Raw genomic sequence first — 19,413 nt, 5'->3', positions numbered from 1 at the left:
CCTGTACATGATAAAACAAGCTGCTGGGTAATACTGTTCTTTCCTTTCATACTCTCATCTGTCTAGATTAGTTGATGTTTCTGGTGGTGAAAGTCACAAAATTGACAATTTCTGATAAACTCTGTATGGTATCAATAAAAATTTTGAGATCACAGTGGTACCAATAATAGTTCTGAAATAAGCAATGTAATGTAAAAGTCAGGTACTGCACCTAATGGTATAGTCCTTCTGGAGGTGAAGTCTCCTTGGGAAAGGTAAGTCTCCTTAAGTTACGTTGTATTTCTTGAGAGACAGTAGCTCATGTTTTCAATTTTCTTCATTTTTCAGCCTTTTCTTTTTCCACTGGGAAAGCTGCCTTGTACCTCTCTACACATATATATACATATATATATTCATACATTATATCATCTCACATTTATACTCTTTCTGGTTTTTGTTTTACGATCAGATAATGCAGAAAAGAAGGATTTTCAGCCCTGCTACTCTTAGTCACCTTTTCTGACTAACTATCCATCTGTATCTCTAATGCCCATTCCCCCCAGGAACTCCCTCAAGGGGATGGCCATGGCAAAAGAGTCTCCATAACTGATGAGCAAAAAGGAGATATGTGGGACTGCCTGATTTCCTGGAATCAGTAGCAAAATAAGGGTGCAAAAGAGAAATAATTTTACCTGTACTGGATAAGTGAATATGCCAATAATCATACCAAATGACTGGACCATCAAAATGGTTTACGTGCCACGAAGAAGACGCTCTGATATTCATACTTGAGCATCGAGAGATTGTTGTGTGTGTAAGTTGTGATTAGTCCTGTGTCTCAACCTGCAAACAAACAGCACACAACAATATGAGAAAAATATCTCAATGCCTCACTCATTCATGAAAACCTTACACAGTAATGGGGAAAGTATATGGATGCTAAAAAGGGCGATTCATAAATATGACGATTGGTAATACCAGGGCACATTTAATTTTCCAAAATATGCAAAGGAGCTCAACACAAAACTTTCTCAAAATATGAATTGAATATAATCATAAAACCACTGCTACAGTATTACAAGAAATATATGCAAATGCATGAATAGTTATTTCCAGTAATGAAGGCACTGCAGAATTATATCTTGGGATAATTTTTCACTTTCATCTCATGCTATCTACAAATTTGATATCTATCATTCATTCTATCTAACTTCTATGTCTATGTATCTACATATTATTACCTGAAACTCCCTCAAGGGGGTAGCCACGTCAATAGATGTCTCCATAACTAGTGAACTCCAGTGCCGCTTCTTAACCTCAAGTGCCCCACCCTTAATATGCCACTGGCAATGTTCCAACCTACTACTTCTACCAAAAGCTCCAACCTAATGTTCCTGCCTACTACTTGTCCCCAATGCATCTACCTAACACTCGCCTAATGTTCCTACTTCTTACTTCTGCCTATTACTTCTACCATTTTGCCAAAAGCCACGGCTAGTGTATAACAGTCACCATAGGAAAATCAAGGTTTATGAAGAATGAGTTGTGCAAGTTAAGTGTTGTCAAGTGATACGAGTATCAAGGAGAAATTATGTCTGTGGACAGAATGCTAGCAGTTCATGTGTGGGTGAAGCAAACAGAAAATACAGCTACAGGAGTCAGAGGAGTTCAATTTGACAGTCAATAAAGTACTGGCTCACTATGCAGCCATCACTAACTCTCTCAATACCCAGGTGGGTAGTACAGGTAACATACCTCCCTGGTTGATAGCTGCCTACCAACTCCTGCCTTAAATTGGTTTTCTACATATGTAAATCATCAAATTACTTCAAATGAAGAACTCACAAAATCATATACAAAGGATCTACTGTACATCATTCTAATACATCTTCATGCAAAGGACCATATGCATACATATAAACTGCAAGGGTCCATTAGTATCTCTTAAATCATCATAAAAACTTCATATAATACTAATGACTTACACTAATGCTAAAGCCCAAGCCAGAGATTATGCTTTTCACTTCTTCATAGCTTGGCTCTATTGAATACTCCCCAGGCTGGTCAGCAAAGTGGTACAGCAGTGGCCCCAAATTCACCCAGTATCCACCTGAAAAATGAACAGGAGTAATTTACTAAGGAAGCTTCAGAGGGGGGAATGAGAAATGATAGCATGAGTGTAAGTTTGAACGGGTAAGAACTGAAAGAAAAGGAATGCTACAGGTATCTGGGAGTGGATGTGGCTGCAGTTGGAGCCATGGAGGTTGGAGTGATCACAGGGTCTTGTATTGATGTGAATCTCAGGCCTTGAATGCATAAGAAAAGATGGTGGATGTGTTGGAAATTAAAGCCTGAGGTCACTGTGTGGCATGAGGCAAGTTGACCGTGGGTTCATAAAAATATATCCTGTGCAGAATATTGTTATCTAATGTATTAAAATGTTTTCTTCTCCATATTACCTTCAAATACTCACCAGGCTTAAGAATTTTGTAAATAGTTTCAATAAAAGCCACAATGTTGTTCGCACAGTCTAATGAAGAAACATGTAGCAACACAGTCCCACACTGATTCCTCCGTGTAAATCTGGAAAAAATGAAAGAGCCTCAGTCCACATTAACCTTACATCAGAAAGAGCTATATACCATTAGTCAGTTAGTGGATCATTTTCTATGGAAGAGAACTCTCCCAAAAGAGAGACAGCACGGTTTTAGGGAACGAGGTTATAGGTAACTATCGTTCCCACATCGCATATATCAACATAATGGCCATAAACACACTAAAAACTGACAGAACGCTTACAGAAACTAGATTTAGACAAATAAAAGAATCCCTAAGTATCCTCCACAAACAATTCACCTGCTGATCCTAAACTATGCCTCAATTACCCAGTTACACGCTCTGTCTAAAGCAAATATATCTGGACACAAGCAAGGCTTATGGTCCTGCTGGCATCCACTCCCATGTACTGAAATGGGAAACGGCAAATATGTAATAAAAAAAATAATAATAATAAACACAGGGAAACTATCTATCTATATCTCTGAAGCCCATTCCCTTTGGGAACCAGTCTCCATAACTGGTGATCTCCAGTGCTGCTTCTTAGATGGCAACTCTATCAAGAGTTTTTCAGAGGCTCCTACCTAATGTTCCTATAGACTAGTTACTTATGTTCCAATCTACTACTTTAACCTAATGCTCCCACCTAAATGTTCCTACCTAATACTTCTCAATAATGCTCCTGTCTACTGTTCCTACCTAATTTTTTCCATCCATTGCTCCTAACATTTTGCCAAAAGGCAAGGCTATCACTTAATGCCCACTGCAAGAAAATCAAAGTTTAAGATGAATGAGCTGTGTGAGTTAAGCGTTGTCAAGTGTTATGTGTGACAAGAAAAGATTGTATGTTTGTGGATAGAATGCCAGCAATCTGTGTTGGTCAGGAAGAAATAAAAGACAGCCACCTGGGTCAGAGGAGTGCAAGTTGACAACCACTGTTTTAGAGCTGGCCAACTACACAGCCATCATTAATCCTCCCAATACCCAGGCAGGTGATACTGGTAATATACTTCCCTGGTAAGTGGCTACTAATCGACTACTACCTACCAGAGGAAACTATTACCTCTAAAAAATCTCCAGCAGCCATAGTAAACTGTGAGCGTGGTGGAAGGTCAGAGGGATCCACGTCTGGGAATGTTGCTTCACGTAGTTGATCTGCATTACCAAGAGTATTGCTACCAGAGTGAACCCATGGATATACACGTAAACTGTTCAGCCCACGACATCTATAAAGTAAACAAAGTAAATTCTATAGTACATGCTAAACCTAAATATAAAACTGGAGAATTAAGAATACGGGAAAAGTATATAGTGTTTAATTTGTACACCATGTAATGCAAGTTTGAAATATTCATTTCAAAGTTTATCTTCCTCTTCTGTACTTTCACACTTGCTTGTCATTTCTCATGTTACAGGGGTAGCACCAGCAGATGAAGAAAAGACCTCATTCACTTATATCCATTCTCTGGCTGTTATGCGTAATGTAACAAAACCACAGCCCCCTATCTAAAACCAGGATATCTAGTTTATCTAGAAAATAAAATTCTGAGGTTACACTTCAGTGTGATCCATTCAGCACTTACATTTTTAACCATACTTACGCCCAATCATACTCAACTATCTTTATCGACAAATGTCATGTGCTTTATAAGAAAATGCATTTCAAATCATCCTTCTGTACTTATTTTTAGAAGATGCATGAACCACTTCCTCAGTCTACAATTACTTTTGTACACCAATGGTACAATCATCAGCAATTCTGACTGGCTAAGTTCAATCCCTGGTGCAAGTTAATATCATGCAGCAAATCCTTCAATCTGTTGGAGAAAAAAGGATGCCAATTTTGGATGGCACTACACCTGTAACAAGCCTAAACAAGTAACAGTTTGTAACTTGACCTGCTTCAGGCTGTTCATGTACAAAGACATGGCCCTCAGCCAACTGATGTTTTATTTAAGGGAGTCCTGTCCACAGCATACTTAACTTTTCTTCTTTTATTCATAATTGTTCACCAGGATTACATAAAGAAAAGTCCTCATTTGCTCACATTCATTCAGTATCTATCATGTGTGCTAGTGTCTCCTTAATTCAAATTTCCCTATTAATGTTCTACTGGTTAAATGAAAACTAATTCACGTAAATTCATACATTACAAAATGACTATACTCCTTAAAAGATTTCTTATTCAACAAAGATGTGACTGATGGAAAAACCATAATGCATAAATTTCCAATTCATTTCTAAAAGAGGGCTGATTATCCATACATACAACCAGAAAAAAATTTTTTTTTTTTTTTTTCCATACCATTCGCCGTTTCCCGCGATAGCGAGGTAGCGTTAAGAACAGAGGATTGGGCCTTTTTTGGAATATCCTCACCTGGCCCCCTCTGTTCCTTCTTTTGGAAAATTAAAAAAAAAAAAAAAAGAGAGGGGAGGATTTCCAGCCCCCCGCTCCCTCCCCTTTTAGTCGCCTTCTACGACACGCAGGGAATACGTGGGAAGTATTCTTAATCCCCTATCCCCAGAGGGTTAGGGAGAATGATTTGGTAAAGATAGAAGAGGTAGTAAAAGCTTTGAGGAAGATGAAAGCTGGCAAGGCAGCAGGTTTGGATGGTATTGTAGTGGAATTTATTAAAAAAGGGGGTGACTGTATTGTTGACTGGTTAGTAAGGTTATTCAATGTATGTATGACTCATGGTGAGGTGCCTGAGGATTGGCAGAATGCTTGCATGGTGCTATTGTACAAAGGCAAAGGGGATAAAAGTGAGTGTTCAAATTATAGAGGTATAAGTTTGTTGAGTATTCCTGGGAAATTATATGGGAGGGTATTGATTAAGGGGGTGAAGGCATGTACAGAGCATCAGATTGGGGAAGACCAGTGAGGTTTCAGAAGTGGCAGAGGATGTGTGGATCAGGTGTTTGCTTTGAATGTATGTGAGAAATACTTAGAAAAGCAAATGGATTTGTATGTAGCATTTATGGATCTCGAGAAGGCATATGATAAAGAGTTGACAGAGATGCTCTGTGGAAGGTATCAAGAATATATGGTGTGGGAAGCAAAACATTTTCTTAAAAAGTAGGTGTTTACATACTTGTTAAGGACGAAATTTGATGCAAACAACATGAACAAGCTGAACTCATTTCCCTGGCAGGCATATCCTCGTTTTGCAAGCTCATATGCCAATCGCCCAAGTCCAGCTCCAGGAACCAGTATACTAACATCCTGAAGAACCCTATAAAATGGAATAAATACAAACATTTAAGAGTCCTTGATGGAAAGTGTTTCTCTGTCTTTCAATGCCCAAGATTGTGAGCAGAGTAAATGCTCAATAGCTGTTGCACGAAATGATATGAGAACAGAACTGATCTTTGTTTATAAAGTAAAAGTTTGAATAATGAATAATATAAAAAATAATTTACAAGAAACATCCTGTGTTAATCATTAACAATATGCAGTATACTCAGCTAATGAACACACACACATACACCAAACACATGGTAAACTGAGTGAATTCAAACTTTGTACATGAATGACTAGCTTTAAAAGTTTATGTCTACTCATGGAAGTTTTAGGTCCATACTTAAAATATTAATATCTAATGGTATTTCAGCAGTCTCTCAATGGGGGGAACTGAAGGTTTGCATCAGAATGTGCAGCTCACAGTAAAACCCTGTACATGAATGACTAGCTTTAAAAGTTTATGTCAATTCATGGAAGTTTTGGGTCCATACTTAAAATACTAATATCTAATGGCATTTCAGCAGTCTCTTAAATGGGGGGAACTGAAGGTTTGCATCAGAATGTGCAGCTCACAGTAAATCTAGTGACAGAAAAGAATTAATGTAATACTGAAGAATTACCTTCTCTCCAGTAATTCTTTCTATTTCATATTAGTGCTTTTGTAGGTGAGAGGGCAACTGGTCTAGTGTAAGTCTATTAGGATGGCAAGTAATACTTCGCTGCATCTTATCAGGTTTATGAAGATGTAACAGTATATTTAAACATTTGAACAACTTGAAGCAATCACTAAAGTGAGCAGTATTATAAAACTAAAGTTTTCCACATCTACATACAATTTTTAGCACGGGTTCCATTACAGCCTTACATTCTACTCTGCAATAATTACTGTTACTCAAGTTATTTCATATCTCTTCAACTTTCCTGCCATAGCAGGAACAGAGATGAAAGTGCCTTAGAGAAAAATCCTCTTCGTATTCGTACTTTTAGAAAATGATACCATTTGAGGGGAAGATCTCCAGCCACCTGCCCCTGTTCTTCCTACAACAGTTGCCTTCGACAACATGCAGGTGTGGGCAGTATTATTTCTCCCTTATCCCCAAGGAAAACAAATATATTTCATAGAAAATACTTATCACAGACAACCTGCATTACTCAAGTCATCAGCCACATAATCATAAAATAAATTTCATGTAGGTAGCAAGTAAATAAGTTCAAGCTCAAAAAAGAAGGGAGGTGGCAGGATACAGGAGGGAAGCTAGTGACAACAGGATGACACAAAGGAATCAAAACATCAACATACCGCTAAGTCCTTTCAAGAATGTTTGTGAAAGCAAAAGGTATCAGAAACTAACAGATTAGTGCGGAAGGGAAAGGCAATCATTTTTCAAAAAGAAGAAAATAATGCAAAGATTCCATGTAATTAAGGGGCATAAAGTTTTTGAAAATGGAAGGAGCGAAACTCCTCCATTGGCCTCCACACAGCCAAAACTAGCATTCTTATTAGCACATTCAATCACAGAAACTTTCCGAGATGAAGTATCTGAGAACAGCAAAAAGCATATACATTCACTGAGGAGATACACACAGCATGATGACAAGGAGCTAAACTTTAGTCATCCACATATAATGTTTCTAGACCATGCATATAATGCTTATATTACATAAAGAATATACCCCTAAAAAAAAAGAAGTTGGAAGCTACCTCAATAGCAACAAACAAGGACTAATCACATTAATTACACCAGCCAAAAATCATGCCGTAACAGAACCAGCTGCCAAATACCTGCTTCTGTCAAGAAGTCAAAATTTTTGTATGCTAAAGATACGTACACTTTATCTGAGGGAAACAGATGCTCAATCTGCCTAATGATTGGTCCATAACACTGACTTCTCTCATGCTCTCCACATACTGACCAATCGCGCACAATCTGCCTGATGGTCGACTGAACTTTCTCAATGTCTGGAGCCAATAAGCTGTTCCCCTGAGCAGCATCTACATTCTGTAGATTCAAATAAGCAATTTAACATATAACATATTAATCTTTTCTTCTATATGGAAGGTGTGGTCATAACCCTAATACTTCTATCTTTGCAGAGGTAAGGAACATAATTCTATGGTAAAACAACCTAAAAAAAAGAATATGCACCCACAACTAGCAATTATTGGACTACATCCTGCACTCATGTTACATATAAAGGTTTGTGTAACTGGTAACAAGCTATTATCTGGATGCAACGACTAAGAAGTGCAGGAAAGCTACGTAGTCCCTGCGAAGGGAAGATATTCACTTCCCTTGAAACAACTACAGGGATGGCAATGAATCATTTAAGTGAGGGGGTGTAAGGAAAGAAAAGTTTAATACCTTGCCCCTCCAATCTTAGCTTACGTTCTCATTAAGGTACTGAACACCAAAGGGTTGAGGAGGTCTGTAACTAACCTAAGAGGCTGTTTGCACCTGTTCAAATCCATGTAAATGAGAACACACCTACAAATAAAAATGAATACACCGAACCATTCAGGTGTGACAATGATGCAATATCTTATTGTAAATGTGCATATAACTTACATACAAGAAAACTAGTTTTTCAATTACCTACACTCAACTATCTACATATATTGAAAATGAAGCAAATGAGATACAGTAACTGGATTTTAATTATATAAATCTCATTCCCATGATGTATATCTTCCTGACAATGTTAACACAAGATAGAATAAAATGAAAAAAAGATGATCGAGAATTTTTCAGAAACAGGCAATGCATATTTCCAATGTATACATGGGCTAAAGCATGAAACAAATATCCAAAATGAAGGCATGTAACAACTTGCATAAGCCCCTTGTATTATTCTTGTTTAATCCCTTCATCAAATGCTTCAATCAAATCAAAACATCACTTTTCTCCAGAAAATAAGGGAAACACCCACAGTGAATAGTTCTTTGAATGATGTAAGGATAAGACAACCTGAGAATATAACATTAAATTCAGCATGAAACAATAAATATGATGTAAGACTTACCCCATACAGTTAGCAGACATGTTATGGGTATGAACACAGATCAAATCATACTGTTACATAATGTGATGAAAATCTTATGTAAAATATAAAACAAATGATAAAAATAAATTCATACCACTGCTTCATGCTGCACATTCTCAAACATATTTTCTACATCCTTAATGATGGACTTGATTATTTCCGCATTATGCTCAATACAAATCCTTTGTTGCTCCAGATGACGCTTGTATGATTCTAGAAGTGACTGGTGATGTGGTTGGAGAGATTTTATGTACACTTCTTTATCCGTCACCCTCTTCAAAGAAAAGTATCTGCAAATAAGAAACTTTCAAATCACACCAGTAGTTACATTCCAGAGAAGAGGAATCTTATATTGAAAATGCTAGGATGCAAAAACACTTATCAGTCAAAATTAACACATTTAACAGCAGGACATAACTAAGATGAAAAGTATTATCTTTATAACACCAAGAAAACAAAATAACTACCTGGAATGTATAAATCTTTGCGTAAATCAGTCAATATAAAGATGCTCGTAATCTCAAGTCGGACACTATGCATCCATAGTACATAAATGTATATTTTTTACACGAGATCAACAATGAAGCTATGCATACATCTAAAGCAAAGCAGTCTATAATTCCTTTTTTTAACCATCATGAAACTTAGGTTGCACTACTTCTAGTAGTAGGGAAATGATCATATGCTTTGGAGTGAAAAGTTCCTTGATGAGACAGTACTCCCTTTTGTCAAAAGACAATGATACAACCCTGCAGCCTGGCGGCCAGGGTGGGAAGATAATTAATGAGGTAGGGAGAGGTAGCTCTATGTAGGAGCAAGCAGACAAGGGACCTCAGGGTCCAAAGATGCTATTATCATCCTCCCCTGCAACTCTTCCTCAGCATACCTTTGCTTGATCACATGCTCTTTAACTAACAATTTACCCCTCATGAGTTTATGGATAAGTTTTGGAATTTCTTCTGCCCTGTCCATAATATCCCTTTCAATACTGTTGATCCTCCTTTCTTATCCTAATCCACCCGTTCCTGGCTCTATGACAATGTAAAAATACTGTATAGCTGGAGGCTTCCTATAACTTCACCATAGTACATCTCAAAGCTTATTTACTTTTTGATGTCATTTCCTGAACCAATCCTCTCTCTCTTAACATTCCCTCAGTATCTTATTTACTTTTTGATGTCATTTGCTGAACCAATCCTCCCTCTCTTAACAGTCCCTCAGTATCTAAGTGTAATTACCTATTCATACATTACAAGGAGAGAGCTTTAAATATCTATGTTATATACCATCAATTAACTTTTTAATCTTTTAAGTCTGCCAGCATTCACTAACTCCTTGTCCATCTCAATCAATTGTGTGAGGGTGTCTATGTGTAATTTGCTAATTCCGACTTACCAATCAGAAGTATTATGGTTACAATAAATGGCCTGGTCATGTTATCTGTTTAGTTCAAAAAAAAAAAAAAAAAATACCAATATATACATTAAAAACAAAATAATGCATGAAAATCAACAATCGTACCTATAAGCTTTGAAGGCATGGACAATCCGTTTAAAGTGCTCCTTTTCCTGGGCTTCAGCATCATCCATGATCCTGTCAAAAAAAAAAAAAAATAAATGCATAAAAGAAAGCTCTCAACACAAAACAAACATAAAATCCCCATTATCTATGGGAACAGGGATGAAAATATACAACCCAAAACCCACTTATCTTCTGCATGTCACAGAAGGCAACTAAAGGGCCTGGATTGTGGGGATGAAGTACTCCCCTGTATAGAATTAATACTCTCAAAAAGTAGGAACAGAATTACAAGCCAAGCAAATATTTTCCCTTGAGGGCTTAGTCTGTTCTTGTTGATACCTTCTTTAAACAGGACAGGCAAACAAGGAAAGAAAATACTGATGCCATTATGAAATGTACCCCCCCTTGTTCACAACTCTACTTACAAAAGAACATGTCCTTACGGTGATTTTTATGTTTTCCTTGTAAATCATATCAAAGACCTCTTGGATTATTTTCATTAATATTAGTGAAGTCTGAAACTCTTGGGTCATATTTGTCATACTTCATAACGAGTTGGTCCACAACCATACCAGCTGTTCATCCTCCCTTAGAGAATGATTAATAAAATGGGTATCTAGCTTAATCTAACACACACACACACACACACATATACGCTGATAACCATGTAAAAAAATGGTTATCAGCAAATACTAGATCACATGCCATCTCAGCTTATATACATAAAAAGCTTTTTAGCACCACCAGCCTTATACGACATGCATTTTCAGGGATCTGAATCATTCATATGAAAATAGCTAGTCAATATCAAGGGTGCAGTTCAGCACTATCAAATTATTGGGAATCAAGCCTGATGATCAGTGCTGCAAATTTCTTCCATTGCATGATTTTGTGAAACAGGCAGTGCCTTGCCTACATGTTCTTTCAAAATACATCAGTAAGCGGTGTAGCTTTCAATGCAACAGACTTATCACAATTGAAGTTGTTGCTGATATGCTGATATCAACATTTTCCTCTCTTCTTTAAAGGGGTCTAGGAGCAGAGAAGATCCTCCCTGTTAGATGTTGCTGATTTAGGCTACATTAAAGGGACTAAGGGGCAGAGCTCCCAAACCGGTCGAGAGAAAATAAAACCAGTAATAATAAAGTTCATCAAAGCTCAATGATTTTGTAATGACAACCTCTCCTAAATTCCCTAGGTTAATGTAATCTAATGTAACATTCTCAATGTAAATTAACAAATGTAATTGTTGAGGTTATTGATTACACCTGGTTAATGACAATGTCATGCAATCCCATGTCGTGTTTAAACACGAAAAGGCCAAAGCCTGCATATAAGCACATCCGAAGCAAGTGGCATGCACTACTGCAGAAGACAATGTTGTAGATAAATTTTGACTAAAACTCGAAATTACTGTCCATGTCATTTGCTTGGTGAAGCTTTGTGAGTCTCTGACAGGTTCTGTTCCCTTCAGCTTATATACTAACCCCCACACTGTCACGTAACTTCATAGCCCTCCCCACTATAAAAATCTTTTTTTTTTTACGTACACTGAACACAAACAAACTCTAAAAATCAAACATTCCCTAACTTCGTCCTACCTCACACAATACAACATCACTGCCAAATGAAATCAATGATATTCCTCTTGTGATTCATACAGTGTCCCTAAACTTCCTTATTGTTATGACAACCTTACAAGTCTTAATCTATTCTTATAATCAACTAACATTACGAAACTAAACATTCGTGTAAATACTCATACTCATTAAGGCTCAATGAATGCTAAAATGACATTAAATGACAGTTCATGAGTAGAAACAGTTTATCTCACGAACACCATGAAAAAAAACTGAAAAAATTTCTAAACGTGGCCAGGAATGTAATTATAAGGTGAACATATCCAATATTTGAATATCTGTAGTCTCATTCCTTTACAATATCAAAAGATTATAACAGCCACATAGATCTATACAAAGAGGAAAAACAATCGCGATAACGTCATATATTTTTCAGTCATTACTAAAGTATGTAACTATCATTTACCGTCTCCTTTAACCATCCTATAACGACATGGATTTACAGTAATACACTTGAGCATGTAAAGCAATCATTTACATCTTCAGGCCATATAGGATCAGACCATTACATACGGAAGTATGTAACTATCATTTACGGTCTCTTTAAACCATCCTATAACGACATGGATTTACAGTAATACACATGAATATGTAATTCAATCATTTACATCTTCAGGCCATAGAGGAATGAGACCCGTGGTGGCTTCTAGTTCCCCTCCCTCCCTCCTATTAAAGGTGATCAGTCCCCTGGCTAAGCTCTGAGGTTGGGTTGTTACAGTAGACATAACAATAATGGATGACCCATTCCACCTGGGGGTCTGCACGTGGTCTTCAGGTGGTTCCCCGCAGCTGTGTGGGTCCCCCAGAGACCCGTCAAGATGGCCTGGTTGGATCAAGCTTAAACTCACCCAGAATGAGGTGGAAAAATTATGGGGGAGGGAGGTGTGGTGTGAGGCCTGGTGTCCACCAACACGGCTCGTCGTGGTGACCGCCGCCGCCACAGCTGCTCCTACTACTAACCACCGCCGCCGCCGCCGCCTGCCACCCGCCGCCCCCTGCCGCCATCTCTCCCCCAGGGGCCCCGCCAGCCAGCTCCCCCAGCCGTCCATCACCCCAGCCTAGCCAGCTCCCCCCAGCCGTCCATCACCCCAGCCAGCCAGCAGGCAGTCACCTCACCTCCCCCCCCCCCCAGCCAACTGACCTGCTATACGGCAATGCAACAACCTCTAATGACCTGACCTGACCTGACCCCCGCCTCCCCCGTTATCCTGTGGCCATGATGAGTCCTCTCTAACCCAGCCGCCCAGACACCTCATTATAAACCCCAGGAGCTCATTTAAACGCCCTTGATTAAGAGAGAAAAAATAGGTCATTTTGTGTCCTATGGTTTCTCGTGGATAACAATATTATCCAAATGATCCTCAACAAATTAACATACTACCAAGAATATATATACGACGAGAACAAATTAGCCAATTGTAGTTAAGAGGTGATGGATGCATTCTGGGATCCTTTCTTAAAAAAAAAAAAAAAACTGCTGGACATGACCAGCGTCTTATGTAAGCCATCTTGTCATATCACATGATATTAAACCTTACTGCAACTAAGGGAAATAGTTCGGGTAAAGCTTTGAAATGTTTGGCATACCTGATTGCATCACGCAAGAGTTAATGTTCTGGCATAGAAACCACATGGAAGACATACATTACAATATACATTCTTGCTGGTAGGATATTCATACCCAATGAACTGGTGGTGAGCGGTACGGGCCAGCATTAACAATGAACATCTTGAGTCATTACACAAAGGCAGATCCCGGAGCAGCGACATATTGGTCCTTGGTGCCACGGCTGGTTCTGGGGGCACCATAATTATCCCTTACCATTAACCCTTCTGCCTCAACTTTTAATAATGTCTTCCTATTACAGTTTATCAGTGTGTCGTCTAATTAATATGGCTGTCATGTGAATTTTGCATGATTCTTGTGTATTATACTGCCGAGATATGGCCATAACCAGTTAAAACACTGGACTTCTATGCTTCTCTCCCTCAACATATATCCATTCCTTTCCATTAATATGACCAAAGGCATCAACATAATCATAACAATCATTAACTGGCACATTAAGTTCATTCATAGGTATTTGATTATCAATACTAACCTCGAGATAAAAGCCTGGCGAGGGATCATAAGAACATTTCTCCCAGCCATGATGCTAACTGGGTAATTGGGTTTGGAAACTTGGATGATGGTGCGTTTTTCATCTCACCATCAACTTTCAATTTCTATAAACTAAATACAACCTTCTTTACTATATATATATATATATATATATATATAATATATATATATATATATATATATATATATATATATATATCAACGGAGGTAATTCTATACTAGTGAAGCCATATTTCTCTAAACATTCTCTATCATAATTTTTTTTTTCAACTTCCTTATGATGTCTACATTTACCACGTCCTCCAGTTTGATTCCATTTGTCCACCAATCACATTAAAAAATATATTTATCATTTATCTAACAGGTTTCTTGCCTGGTGTCATGTTCTCGGGTGGAGAACTGTCACCTTTAAACTAGTTTTTGAAACTTAAAAGGTTATGATCAGGTCACCCCTCACTCTTCTCTCTTCCATGGTGGGCAAATTAATGATCTCTAGCCTTTTCGCTGTGACTCACATGTCTTATAATTTTCGTAACATCTTTGTTGTCCTCCTGCAAGAACCTGCTGGTGAACTAACTTTGTTTACCTTTGTAGGTGAGGTAACCAAACTTGAGTAGAACATATTAATATGTAATAATGCATAGAAGTACGTAGTAGTACATAGAAGTACATTTAAGTACATAGAAGTACCTAGAAGTACATAGAAGTACCTAGAGTACATAGAAGTACCTAGAAGTACATAGAAGTACCTAGAGGTACCTAGAAGCTTGCTATTCTCATGATGGCTGACACTTCGACTCCTTTCACCAAATGACTAATCATAAATAATTTCAGTATCGTGTGCGTGTTTAAGATATTATAAAGAGTTACTGTAGAATTATCAAATAAAATATGACTTTACCAGAGCTTTCCGTGATAGAATTTAGAATGAAATTAGATATTTCTTTGACTAGAAGATCATGTCTTTTCTGTTATCAAGAATTTCTGCAAATATTTGAGAATATATCGGAATATGTACATAAAAAAAAGTTTTTAATATTTTCCAGAAGTCTTTTTTTATTATTATTTTTTCTTAAAGACGCATTCGCCATGTCAACTATTTCCCCGCTGGCGACCCAAAATCAATTAATTCGAGGAGATAAATGCCATGGACTCCACAATGTGTCAGAAATGAGACAATAAGAAAATTGATATGGTTGTGTGTGTGTGGTGTGTGTGTGTGTGTTGTGTGTGTGTGTGTCTGTGTGATTACACGAAGACAAATGACTGGAATAGTTTGATAGAAAGAAACTATTGTGGTCATAGGAAAATATGTGAACTTAAGATCCCAGTAACATGTTTGTACTAAGCTGTGCTCCTAATTTTGTCTATCGATCTACTACTCCATTGCTGAGGGAATCTATTCCACGCGAAGTTCGTAATATTTCTCGTATATTATGTCGTATTATATCTTCTTGCCCTGATCCCCCCCCCCCCCTCGAGCTCCGCATTTTTTTCCCTGATGACCCTCGAACTCCACATTTTTTTCCCTGATGACCCCTCGAACTCCACATTTTTTTCCCCTGATGACCCCTCGAACTCCACATTTTTTCCTTGATGACCCATCGAACTCCACATTTTTTTCCCTGATGACCCCTCGAACTCCACATTTTTTCCCTGATGACCCCTCGAACTCCACATTTTTTTCCCCTGATGACCCATCGAACTCCACATCATTTCTTTCCTAATAACCCCTCGAACTCCACATTTTTTTGTCATAACTGAGCAGTGAGCCACACGCCTTTTGTCTCTCTTTTTCAACCTCAATGAAAAAGGTAGATCTGAGGCAATTTGGGTCACCAGCCTTGGCGCCAAGTTCAATGGCGTGGAGATGCTCGAGTCACAGAAGAAGGTGACACATATCAGCAGCCATAGACATTGTAACTTAAGTTTATGATTACGATTTCGTGAACATCTGGTTTGCATATATTGGAAGGTTTGCAAATGGTGGCTTAGAGGCCTTTGCTTCACTCACAGCCTTCGTAGTGTGTCCTTAAACTAAGTTCTCTGTGATTTCTTCAGAGAAACTAAAGGAAAAATATATAAATAGGAAGGCTGCAGATTTAAAGAGGACTGATGAAGAAACTATCTTAATTAATAGCTTCTGCCAGAAGAGGAAACCACGCAAAAAAAGTTATCTCGAAAAGCAGAAAACTACCAACTTGACACTGACACATGTCTGCTGCAGCGAACACAAGATCAATTTCCCATTAGCTAAGAATGTACAGTTCTTGAACTGTCATAGAGTGTTACTGAGTCGCTATTGACTTTGAAAACGAGAAGTTCAAACTGTTCGATGGGTCAAACCTACAGCACTATTTCCCGATCAACTTTGTTAAAGATGGGCACGACATATGACCTCTACCAGGGCGCGAGCATGGTGTCCTCCTGGGTGATGTAGCACTTGTGTGTGTGGGGGCTGCCTAGGTCGGCATGGTGCCCCTTTAGTGCCAGCCGGTAAGGTGGTATATACCTGCAAGCAGTTTTGTGGTCATTTCTATACCCTACAGAAATAGTAAAGCCAATATGTATATATATATATATATATATATATATATATATTATATATATATATATATATATATATATTCCAAAAGAAGGAACAGAGAAGGGGGCCAGGTGAGGATATTCCCTCAAAGGCCCAGTCCTCTGTTCTTAACACTACCTCGCTAACGCGGGAAATGGCGAATAGTATGAAAAGATATATATATATATATATATATATATATATATATATATATATATATATATATATATATATATATATATTCTTTATACAGTCATTCACTTGTGGGTGTCTTGGGCAATGAAGAAGCCCCCAGGCATGTGACACATCTTCGCTCTTGTTACCATCCTCCTCCTCCCCTGCAGAAGGCAGGTCATGGCTTCCTCCACCTGTCCCCACAAATGTATCTCATTGCATACACTAAAATTAACGTATTGCAAATTGGAGAAATTCTGGGATGGAAATGAATTATTTCTGCCATCAGAACTTCAGGTTCAGCACCGTGAAGGCCAAAGTGACTCGTCCTAAACGAGTGGACACAACCTCTGTGGCTCGTTCCATGGCAGACCATATTATATTTTACACCATTACCCAGTTTACTCATCTTTATTTTAATCCTCGAGGAGAAAACCTTATATATGTATGCTTATAAATCAATGGTGTACATGTCTATAGCATTTATAACTAAAATAAAAAAAAGGTTTGATCTTGGTGGAGTCAGTATGTATAATGTAGTTTCTGCTCTGGCCGCCAGAGGTCAGGACTCTGCTGGAGCCTCCAACAGCAGCGGTGGCGCCAAGGTCAGTGAGGCGGCAGATGATGTTGTTCACAGAAAAAAAAACAAAGATAAAGACTAAGGTCTTATGCAAAATTCCACGTACCTCAGTCAACTTTGGTGTATTATTGATAAAATTCATATTTCAAAAACAAGAATCGGAATTGGAAAAAAAAAAAAAAAGGCCAGTATTTTGACCGTATTAATATCTCGTGACTTTAGTAAGGGGGTGCGCACCCCATCACCCCCAATACTGCAGTGGCTTCCTCATGGAAAAACCAATTTGCCGAAATACACCAACTTAAAATTCCTGTTTACATTCTGCAGCTAAAATAAGGAGGAAGCATATTATTCAATAACAACAAAAGACGTGTTGAGCGTTACGCGCTAGCCTACCCACTTTACCATGACGGCAGCAATATTGTCATTAGTAAATACACTCTCTTCTCGCTTGGCAAAATGTCGTCGTAAATACTGTCAGTATTTCCGTTTCTGTGTCAGGCAGGCCTCCTCCTCCTCCTCGTCTCCCCGGGCCCCAACGACACACACACACACATTCTCGGCTGTCAATTCCCCTGCATTGCTTGCCTGACCCACCGCCACCACCCTAACCTTACACAACTCAGGTCTTGACCTATATAATATATATATATATATATATTATAATATATATATATATATATATATATATATATATATATATATATATTAGAAAGGATCACAATTTTGCGCCTGATCAAGATATTCCTATGAGTCCATGGGGGAAAATGAAACACGAAAAGTTCCCAAGTGCACTTTCGTGTAATAATCACATCATCAGGGGAGACACAAGAGACTGACTGTTATATTTCTCTCTTGTGTCTCCTCTGACGATGTGATTATGACACGAAAGTGCACTTGGGGAACTTTTTCGTGTTTCATTTCCCCCGTGGACTCATAGGAATATATATATATATATATATATATATATATATATATATATATATATATATATATATATATATATATATATATATATATTCTACCCTGGGCATGACAGTCATGAGTACTGACATTCGCCACCTTTCGTCATGCAAACTGTCATGGAACTGGGTTGTCTGTCCGTGAGGCTGGGGTGGGAGCGGCCATCTTGATAATGTTATATGTAATCGCTGGCGAGACGAATTACATTGGTTACAACATGGGGTTATTTTTGAGTTATCTTTTTCAAACCTAAAAAGGAAATCATATTTGATTTGGTGGTTACTAAAGCCCTTGAGCACGACGGTACGACCCTTGAGCACGATGGTACGATCCTTGAGCACGACGGTACGACCCTTGAGCACGACGGTACGACCCTTGAGCACGACGGTACGACCCTTGAGCACGACGGTACGACCCTTGAGCACGATGGTACGACCCTTGAGCACGACGGTACGACCCTTGAGCACGACGGTACGATCCTTGAGCACGACGGTACGACCCTTGAGCACGATGGTACGATCCTTGAGCACGACGGTACGACCCTTGAGCACGATGGTACGATCCTTGAGCACGACGGTACGACCCTTGAGCACGACGGTACGACCCTTGAGCACGATGGTACGATCCTTGAGCACGACGGTACGACCCTTGAGCACGACGGTACGACCGTTGAGCACGACGGTACGACCGTTGAGCACGACGGTACGACCGTTGAGCACGACGGTACGACCCTTGAGCACGACGGTACGACCCTTGAGCACGACGGTACGACCCTTGAGCACGACGGTACGACCCTTGAGCACGAAGGTACGACCCTTGAGCACGACGGTACGACCCTTGAGCACGACGGTTCGATCCTTGAGCACGACGGTACGATCCTTGAGCACGACGGTACGATCCTTGAGCACGACGGTACGATCCTTGAGCACGACGGTACGACCCTTGAGCACGACGGTACGACCCTTAGCTGTGACATCTAAGCCTTTGACCCCGGCCCTTAAGGTTCAGGTCAAGCCATCAAACCGAAGG

The 19,413-nt window shown here is 38.9% G+C and overlaps 1 pseudogene; it reads right to left on the bottom strand.

Moving 5' to 3' along the window:
- Positions 1-1,937: 1,937 nt before the first annotated feature.
- LOC139763110 (carnosine N-methyltransferase-like) lies at positions 1,938-12,799 on the bottom strand (annotated as a pseudogene).
- Between the last annotated feature and the right edge of the window lie 6,614 nt (positions 12,800-19,413).

The sequence above is a fragment of the Panulirus ornatus genome, chromosome 46 (assembly GCF_036320965.1).
Source record: "Panulirus ornatus isolate Po-2019 chromosome 46, ASM3632096v1, whole genome shotgun sequence".
Taxonomy (NCBI): Eukaryota; Metazoa; Arthropoda; class Malacostraca; order Decapoda; family Palinuridae; genus Panulirus; species Panulirus ornatus.
Note: the sequence above shows the minus strand (reverse complement) of the source record. Positions and strands in the feature narration are given on the sequence as shown.